Below are 10,334 nucleotides of genomic sequence, written 5' to 3' on the forward strand. Positions count from 1 at the left end.
GTTTCTTATTTAGCTAATGTTTTGATTTTTTCACCATGTACAATCTAAATAGCTAATATACTTTTTTAAAAGCCAATAAGAACATTGGTAGAATTCTTCTACATAAGTACAATACTGTGTCTTTGATGATAAAATACTATGTCTTTCATGATAATATATTATGTGTTTGTGCTAGAACATTGTGTTCATTGGCGAGCGAGCGCAGCGAGCCATGGTTCACGGCGTGAGCCACATAGGATTGCGTAGCAATTCTCGGGGGTTGGCGAGCGTTAGCGAGCAGGGGGCGGAGCCTCCTAGCATGTATTAATTGAGATAAAGAATCAAGCTATGTACTTAAATAAAGCAAAGTTATGGTTAAAAGCTACTTATTCGTTTTAGGGAACAATAGAAATTCGCTTTCTTATTATTGACATCAATACTTAATTGATATTGTTTATATTTATTAATTGAAATAAGAAAAATTAACCTCATACTAAAAAGCAAGAGAAAAGGTTAATTAATATTAAATATAGTATTTAAATTTTAAAAAAATTTACAAACCTGATCTGATTCTAAGTTCACATTATGTTTTTTTTTTTTTTTTTTTTTTTTTTTTTTTTTTTTTTTTTTTTTTTTTTAACAATATATTTTACATCACCTCTGCTTTGACATAAGAGATAAAATGTGTTATTTCCTTTAAAATCCCATTACCTCTTTGAAAAAAAAAAAATAGTGCGTGAAGTCCCACCGCGCGGAAGAAGTTAAACTTCGCAACCTGCGACGTTAATTGTAGAAGAATCAGCAGTCGTAGAAGGATCACTAGTTCTATTCAACGACTCTTTTTCCTGCTCCGCTCGCTTCCGTGCTCAGTAATCACGGTAATATTGTGCATTTTTCCCTCGTGGACCTCTTGAACCAGTGGAAGTGCTTGTGGTTGCCTCATCGTCTCGCCCTCGAAAATATATTTGTATTAATAATGAATGTGAATGCGTCATAATGTAATTTCAGCAGAGAAAACCTAACAATCAATTGATATTCGCAAGAGACGTACCTTGACATAACCTTACATCCGACGAATTGTCCGTGGGATTGTTTTCACTCATCTTTTACAATTGTTATCCACTAAATTCAAAAATAAAAAAATACTACCCTATTAAATTATATGTGCATCAAATCAAACTAAAAAAATATTTATAGAAAAACTTTTATGACTTTTAATATTTTTATGCTAGTGAGAACCAAAACAATATGGAAATGAATGAGGGAAAACTGGATCCTACCACGTGATTTCCCGGCAAATAAAAATGTAGCGTTAATAAAAATGTAGCGTCTCTCTCTTTCCAAAACGTTTGACCACCATCTCTGATTTTAGATATTATTGCAGTCATTTTCTTTTAATTCTTGTGTAATAATTTCTTTTCATACCGATTTACAAAATGTATATAATAATTTAATGCTGTATGTGTTTTAAATGTTATTTAGATTTCCTTTACTGCACTTTCTGTTGCCCTGTTCTAAGAATTGCTGTTTTATATGGAGCAATTTTCTTTATCTTTTTTCCTAATCCCGTTTCTCGGTATTTTTTTCTTTCTCTTTTCCCTTCCAGCAGATATTAGATTTATCAAGCAATTTCTTGTCGGAAAGCAATTGAATTGTGTCATTTCTTTCAAGAAAAAGTAGTTGTGATTGATCATGAAGGAGATCAAAGATTGAATCCCGTTATTATTAAATTGAGTTTCCTTTTGATGGTAAAGAAATATTTAATAAAATTTCCTTTTCTAGAGGTCATCTATTTATTATTGCTTTTTTGAATGATTAATAAGATAAATATTTTGTGATTCATAATATGTGATTTAAATAACAACGCTAATTTTTTTTTATTTCAATGTATGTTTGAAATAAAAAAATTTAAAAAAATAGAATCTTGTGTTGTTAAATATATTAGAATATTTTAAAATTTTAATGACTAAAAATTGAATAGAATAATGTTGATTAAAACTTTTTTATTATTACAAGCAGTATGAGTACATTTCAAAATAAGCATATCTGTTCTGGTACACTTTTTTATGTTTTTAAATGGTGTACAATTTCAATTGGCGTAGTATGCCCCATAAATTGACACGAACGAATTTGATTTGACAATATTAAATTTTTTTTAACCAAAGATATTCGATCGTAATCTGTTACACGATACTTGATTAGCTCTCTCAAGTAAGTAAATCAAAAACCTAATAATATTAATTAGTAAATTAATACCATAATAACAAACAAAATTGATTCAGTGATATTCAATTGCAATCTGTTATTTGATATTTAATTAGTATTTTTTCGGTCATGTACAATTTAGTAAATTGGGAACCAAATAATATTAATTAGTAAATTAATACCATAATAATTATCGAAAACGATTCAGTGATATTTGATTGTAGTATGTTGTTTGATATTTTATTAATGCTTTTTCTGTTATCTACAATTTAATAAATCAGAAACCTAATAATATTAATCAATCAAACAATACCATATTAACGAACGAAATAGATTCAGCGATTATAATCTGTTATATGATATTCGATTAGTACTTTTTCGGTCATCTACAACTTTGCAAAGTACAAACCTAATATTACCTACTAGTAAATTTACCTAAAAGTATATATAATATCCTAATATTGTATAGTAGTTATATTACCTAATTATTAAGTAATACCATAATAATAATAAACGAAATCAATTCAGCAATATTCGTTTGTAATCTCTTATACAGGGTGATTCTAAAGGGATGGGCAAAATTTTAGGAAGTGATAGTACACACCCAAGCAAACAATTTGTATCAAAGAATGCAGGGTCGAAAACAAAACGCAAAACCGCTAGAGGGTGTCAAAGTATATGTTCTTATATGAGGCAAAAACACACAATGAACGATGAAGTTAAGTTATAAAAGCAAATTTAATGTCATGTGATTACAATAAGTGTTCAAACAGTGGCTGGCAGCGGCTATGCTCGCAGTAGAACGGCGAAGAAAAGATAGGCGAACATTCTGAAGCACGCCAAGCATATCACGAACTTTCCCTGCAGCGGCCGAAAGCTTGGCGACAAGAAACTCAGAGCAGTAAATCGCAACAGAAATGGAGAATGGGGCTTTCACGTTTGCATCTAACAACTTTCCAAATGCGCCAACACCTTTGCGTTTTGTGTTCGACCATGCATTCTTTGATAAAAATTGTTTGCTTGGGTGTGTACTATCACTTCCTAAAATTTTGCCCATCTTTTTAGAATCAACCTGCATATTATATTTGATTTGCATATTGTCGGTCATTTACAATTTAGTAAATAAAAAACTTAATAATATTAATTATTAAAATTAATATCGTACTAATAAACGAAATCGATTAGATGATATTCGATTGTTATTTTTTCTATGATGTTTTTTCTGTGCTTTTTCGGTCATCTACAATTTAGTTAATCAAAAACCTAATAATGTGAATTAGTAAATGCAATACCATAATAAACGAAATAGATTCGCTGATATTCGATTGTAACCTGTATATTTGATTAATTCCTTACAGATCATTAACAATCTAATAATATTCAATACTTTCAGTTTGATTGTATTCAAGTCTAGTTATCACAAATGAGATTTGAACTTGGGTTCGTCTATCTGAGAGCTTAGAATTGGCACAAATTATTAGCGATAATGCAAACACTTATCATTGCAGTGGAGAAAACTAATAAACAAGTGAAAAAGTTTCTGAAAGGATTATAATCACTTTATGTTTATGATTAAAACATAAATAAAAATTGGGAGTGGGGGAATAATTTTAATTGTCAAAAAATTTTTTTCTGTATATATATATATATATATATATATATATATATATATTTTATCTTTCTTAGAAAATTTCAATTTCTATTCTTAACCATTAAAGCTTTTATAACTATCTGTATTGCGTGCTTATTTTAAACCACCAAAACCAAGAACGAATTGATGTTACATAAAAAATTATGTTTAAATGAAACAGCATTTTTCAATCTTTAAAAGAAAGTTTTTTTTCTTTATTATCTTTCCTATTTTAATCCTTTAACAACAGTGAGCTTCAACCAACATGCCGACTACTATTAATACGACCACAAACGGAAATGTTAAGTAACGATTTTCGAACATTCTTTTAGATATTTTACAAAAGTATTTTCAGTTTTCTCAGTACGCTTATAAGCGCACCCACAAAGTACTATCACGATTTAATTCCTTTTTTTTTTATAAAAACAACCAAAAGGTATTTTAAAAAAGTTAAAGACTACATGAACTGAAAAAAAAAAATGTAGTAAAAGCTCATTATAATGACAAATCACAATTAAAGCTGCAATTGTCATAATAATGGCGACGTGACATAACGGCAAGTGTGAAAAAAGGTAACAGAGGGAAAAAATTACAGTTAAGCTAAATGTTCCTGCATTGCAAATCGCTGAATTTTAGTCATACAAATATTGATACCTATCGATATTTCTTTTAGTAAACTTCATATGTTATAAAATACTACCATAAAAGTCATTGAATAAAGTTATCATGAACATGGTAACAGAGTTAAAAAATAAGAGAAAGGAAAAAAGAAATAGCAAATCAATTTATTTGAACAGGTTCAATTAAAAAGAAGAAATGCTTACATGAAACTGAAAAACTTAATTTGATCTCACCATAAAAAAAAAATCAAATAAACATTAAACATAAAACAATTGTGCTAGTAACGGAGGAAAAAGGGAATAAAACATCCATACCTTGCCAAAGCTTTATTTTTTTAAAATGCAGCAATTATAATAAAAAAAACTTTCAAAATGGCTGCCTTATTTAAAAATAATCATCCAGCAGGATGCATTTTTTCTAACTCAACAGGAAGAGATTAATATAATTTAATACAGTAATTATGGTTACAGAGTGGAAAAATTCCTGGGATGACATAAAAATGTTCGATTTTTATTCAATCGTAATTTTAAAATTGTACATTAGATAAGCTTGATAAATTCAATAAAAAGTTCGCTTTATTGAAATAAAATAAGAGGTAAAGAAGGCCGGGACATAGCAGCTTAGTTGTATCTGACGTATTTAAAAGGTATTAGGTAGGCTTTGTTTCAAAATTGCTAATTTCTATATATCTACATGAAGATATATAAAAATTAGTACTTGCATTTACTAAAAATGTAAAGTAAATAAATTTGAATGCTTAAAAATGTTATTTGGAATTTTATTTCAGTAATTGAAATTACTTAAAGTTATGCGACATCAAAAGTGCAAGTTTTTTTTTCTCGCCAGTCACTGTTTAAGAAAAGAAATATTTTTAAATTACGTCAGTATTACAGATGAGATATTAAATATTTAATACCAATGATATAAAGTATCTAAAGAGAATTGGACTTTTGTACGTGAAAGTAAATCGAATGAAAAGAAGAAGAAATTCTATAGAATCACTACTAATATGAAGTAAATATATGACTAATATTAAGTAAAGTGAATTTGCTAAAAATATAAAGTAAATAAATTTGAATACTTAAAGATGCTATTTGGAATTTTATTTCAGTAATTAAAATTACTTAAAGACATGCAACATCGAAAGTGCAATTTTTTTTTTCTCGTCAGTCACTGTTTAAAAAGAGAACTATTTTTAAACTAAGTCAGTATTACAGATGAGATATTAAATATTTAATACCAATGATATAAAGTATCGAAAGAGAATTGGGCTTTCGTAAGTGAAAATAATTCGAATGAAAAAAAGAAGAAGAATAAATTCGATAGAACACAATGTAGTTACCGAAGCGAAGATTCCAAAATCGAACAGTGGTTGGAAAAGCGCCGTTGTAGGCAGCCACGATGCACTTTAGGTGGCGTTTCTAAAAATTTCCAATAGCTTCTCCACAAAGCACTCACTTTAAAACACAAAAAGAAGAAGAAAACCTCTGAAAGGAAATTTGAAGGAATGCAAGCGAATCAAACAATCATATCGAGTCATCGAGTGGTGTTCCGTTTCGATCTGAGAGGAGTATATTTTATTGGCCATGGCCCTATACTTAGTTTCCGTTTCGAATTTTCAACCGATTTTATAAATTCCGCTTCGGCAACACTGACTTGAGGTTACCGTTGCGGAATGAAGGTTACTTCAAAGTGAACGGTAAAGGAATAGAGACCGATGGTAGAAATCTATTTTATGGCGAAATAGTGTTTCCTTTAGGAAATTTCGTACCCCCGGAACAACACATTCAAAGATTTGGAAGTTACATTTTTTTTCTTCTTTCCTCTTTTAAATTTTATTTTTAAAGTAATGTTGTATTTCGAGTTATTATTTTTTTTCCATTTTTGAATTTAGGAATGATTTATATTTAGAGATTGGGTTATTTTTCTAGGAAATGGAATTGAGGCTATGATTTTGTCTGACCTTTGATCAGCAGGTTTGTCTTGTAAGGAACACGAATGCATCGTGTTCCATAATCGTTTCGCTAAATATATAAGGTTTTCTGCTATGATCACTTTTAATGATCTCCTCTTTTTAATTTTAAATGAATTTTAAATAATTAATGATCTTCTTTTTTTCAAAAATAAAGTAAAAATGCATTTAGAGAAAATTTATAATAAGCCACACTTTTATATTGTTAAAAGGAGCTTTTATTAAAAGCAATTTTGATACAAATAAAAAAAACACCAAGATTTTTACTATATTGAAGTAATTTTGAAGAATTTTGACTAATCCTGACGATGATGATTAACATTAGTTGAAGAAGGATTAGCTGTTGGTGGGAAACAGTGCTTAAAGAAATATGCAGATCAATCATTGTAGGGAATTAATATTATCCATTTGTCTAATTATTCCATTCTATTTATTGGAGAATCAAAAATTATAAACAGTAATAATCCTTTAATTTTAAAAATATGGAGCTCCGTCAAAATAAAAAGTATTCTTCATTTTTTAAATGTACAGTGCAAAAATGAAACACCCAAAATATCTTTTGATCGAATGATCGGATCTTCACGTTCTAGGACTCAATCATCGAGAAACTGCCCTCGAATATGCCAATTAATTAGTGCAGAAGATATTTTAAGTTACGAAATAAGACACAAAAACGCACTTTCTCTAAAGAAACATAAACTTTTTTTTTAAAGGATTCGGATTTCTGAGTCCAAAAATATAGGGAGTTGTCGCAATCTGGGAAACATGGTTCCCATAGTTTGATCAGGAGAACGGTTCAAGCTAATTTTACTTTTTGCGTATTTCACCATATCTCGCGAGAACTTTTTTAAGTAAAAGGAAAAATCTTTGAGCACAATTATAAAGTTTTTTTATCCAAAGATATTTCTATGAAAAAATTAAATTTCAGTAAATATTTATAAATTTTTATTATTTTATTTAATAATAGCCAAAAATTTATGAACAGTGAGGCATACAATTTTTTATCATTTTAAAGTATTTAATTTTGCATGGCGAAAACAAAATTTGATCGAAATTGATTAAATAGTTCCTGAGAAATCGAATTTTAAAAAAAACCGTATATTTGAATTTCGATACATAAATATATAGTAAAAAGTTACCTTTAGGGTACTTTTACTATACATTGTACTACATTGTACCCTGTACATTTTACAGTGTTTGAAAAAAATTTATGTATTAATTTATATATTAATGAAAATACCCCTTTTTCAATAATATTTCAAATCACTGCTTCACTAACAAGTATTCACTCGATCACTTATAAACTTGGATACCATAATCTGGCGCTGTACTCAAAACAATTATAATAAATTAAAATTCCAACAAAATTCCAAGATCAACATTTCCACGGATTGCGTCCTATGAGCAAGCATTCTCAGCTTTAGCTTTGCAATTCGTACTAGAAAAATAAAAATGAATGAAAATACTATTATCTGATATATGACGAAATAATGCTACATTAATTTTTTATTTTATTTGTTTAGTTTGAAAATTTAATAATTTATTTTTTACAAATTATTGCGTGAAACGTAGTTTCCGAGACTTTTTAACCCATTTTGACAATGAAATTTATCAGATCTAAATTTAACTTTATCAGTTGTAAAAAAAATAGTAATTTATCAAACTTTGGTTAGGCTCATTCTTTCAAGATTTTCAAATAACAACACCATTTTTTTTTCTAAGAGTAATTCTTACAGCAAGAATTTAAATAGAGTTGGCACGATATTTTTACCCGAAGAAATTGCGACGCTAAGCCTTTGTCAGAGTTCTCGCTACCAAACAAACCAGTAAAGTGTGTGATAAAAACCGTTAAAAAACAGAGAAAAAAAATGCAATGAACGAATTTCGTGTTTTTCAAAATTTTTAATCGTCCGTCCTCACGTATCCGACACGTCCGTAATTTCTTTCCAACACATTTTATCACATTCACTTCTCGTTAGTCGCGACGTTTGACAAAGGACTTTGCTAGGTCACCTAGCCTCCCAATTTTCATCCCTTAATAATATCTTTACAAATCTATTTACTTTTTACTATAAGGATTAGGCTTCAATAGAAAAAAGGGCATTGACAGTTGAAACTTTAGAAATTTTGTCTCTGGAACTGTAACCGCTAAAGCTGCGTAATCGATTATAAAAACATTCTTGATCGCATAGATCATAATATCGTTGCACAAAATTTTATTACGTTCACTCAAAAGGTATGCTCTCCACGGGGTCATATATTGGCTAAGTTTACAGGTTATTTTACAATTAACCTGTAAGTAAACCTGTAACCTAAGTACAGGTTATTTTACAATTAACCTCTAAGAATTTAAAAATATATATTTTGAGGGATAAAATATAATAATTATTAGAGAAAAAGAATCATCCTGAAAATTTATAAATGATTTAAAGATATCATTAAATTTATAACAGTACAGATGATGAAATGAGAGAGCTAATCTTAATAAAACAGATTGATAATTAAGCCCTTTAAAAACAATTTTTTGACTTAATCATTTGGCGATCAGAAAAACTTCCCAGATAGCCATAAACTAAGACTCTTTGATAAAGAAATGTAGCCAAAGTAACTCCTGCGTAGGGCTACTTTGATCCAATAATTTAAAATGCTCTCTTTCTTTTAATAGTCATTTAAATTAAAAAAATGCAATAACATTTACTGAAAATAAACTTGTGCGATAAGTAATAATCTAAAAAATCCCTCGCTAATATTTCCTTTTTGCATTGGCATAAAAATAGCGAAAAAAATGGGCCAAATACAGAACTTCGAAGAAATTTCACAAATAATTTAAGCACTACAACCTATATACAGAATGGTTGCATTTTTTTAATCTTTCTAAATTTTTTATCTGGACGTTTTCGGCGTCGTGTTTTGAAGTATTTTCTATTAAATATAATCAACATAATAAAGGTGTAAATTAATGTCCACTTTTTGTGAAAGTTTAAATTACGATTTCGAAAAATCCCGGCCCTCCTCAATACCTTAATAGACTTTGAATGCTTTCTATTATAGTTGATGGTCCTCGCCTTGCATCAAATGGGTTGCGACAGACGGCATAGGCTCACCGCGTACTGAAATCACGAATTCAATTTCCGAACGAAATTGTTCTCTCAAATTGACGAAATGGAGGGAAAGTTCGGCAGCAGCAGGTCTTTGCGTGTGTTTATACGTACGGATCGACAGAATTTTTTATTCAGTTATTTAAGAGTAAAGTTTTCGGCTTCTTCTGAAAAATAAAAAACGTCACGCGCAAAACAAACAATTTGAAAAACCAACATCAATTGTTTTTGTGTTGTCTTTTCTGTTTTATAGGGCAAAACTAAAGAAAATGATTTGTTTGGAAATAAATAAATTTGGGTGACAAACTGACAAAATTTTTTTAACTTGATTTGTTGAGTTAGAGAAATGATTTACTGCGTATTACGATACCGAAAAAAGAGTAACTTAATCGAAAACGAGTAACTTAAGCGAAAAAGAATAATTTAAGCGTAAAAGAGTAACGTAACCAAAAAAGGGTAATTTAATAAAAAAAAATGTTTTTTTTTTGAAATAAGGGTAATTGAATTGAAAACGTGTTACTTAACCGAGAAAAAGGTAATTTAATCAAAAAAGAGAAACTTAATCGAAAAAGAATAACACAAAACGGGTAATTTAACTGAAAAAGGGCAACTTATTTCAAGATACACTGATAGAATATTTTTAATGTGATAAACCCTAATATCGTTAAAGTTGGCCATAACCTTGATATGAGGCTTATTAGAACCACTAGTACACACAGTATAATTAATGCAGTAACGTTACTAGAAACGTTTATGGAATCTCAGTGTTCTAGAGATTTTCTAATAATACTTATTTTTATATATATATATATAAGAGTAATTCTTACAG

The sequence above is a fragment of the Parasteatoda tepidariorum genome, chromosome 7, assembly GCF_043381705.1.
Source record: "Parasteatoda tepidariorum isolate YZ-2023 chromosome 7, CAS_Ptep_4.0, whole genome shotgun sequence".
NCBI classification, from domain to species: domain Eukaryota; kingdom Metazoa; phylum Arthropoda; class Arachnida; order Araneae; family Theridiidae; genus Parasteatoda; species Parasteatoda tepidariorum.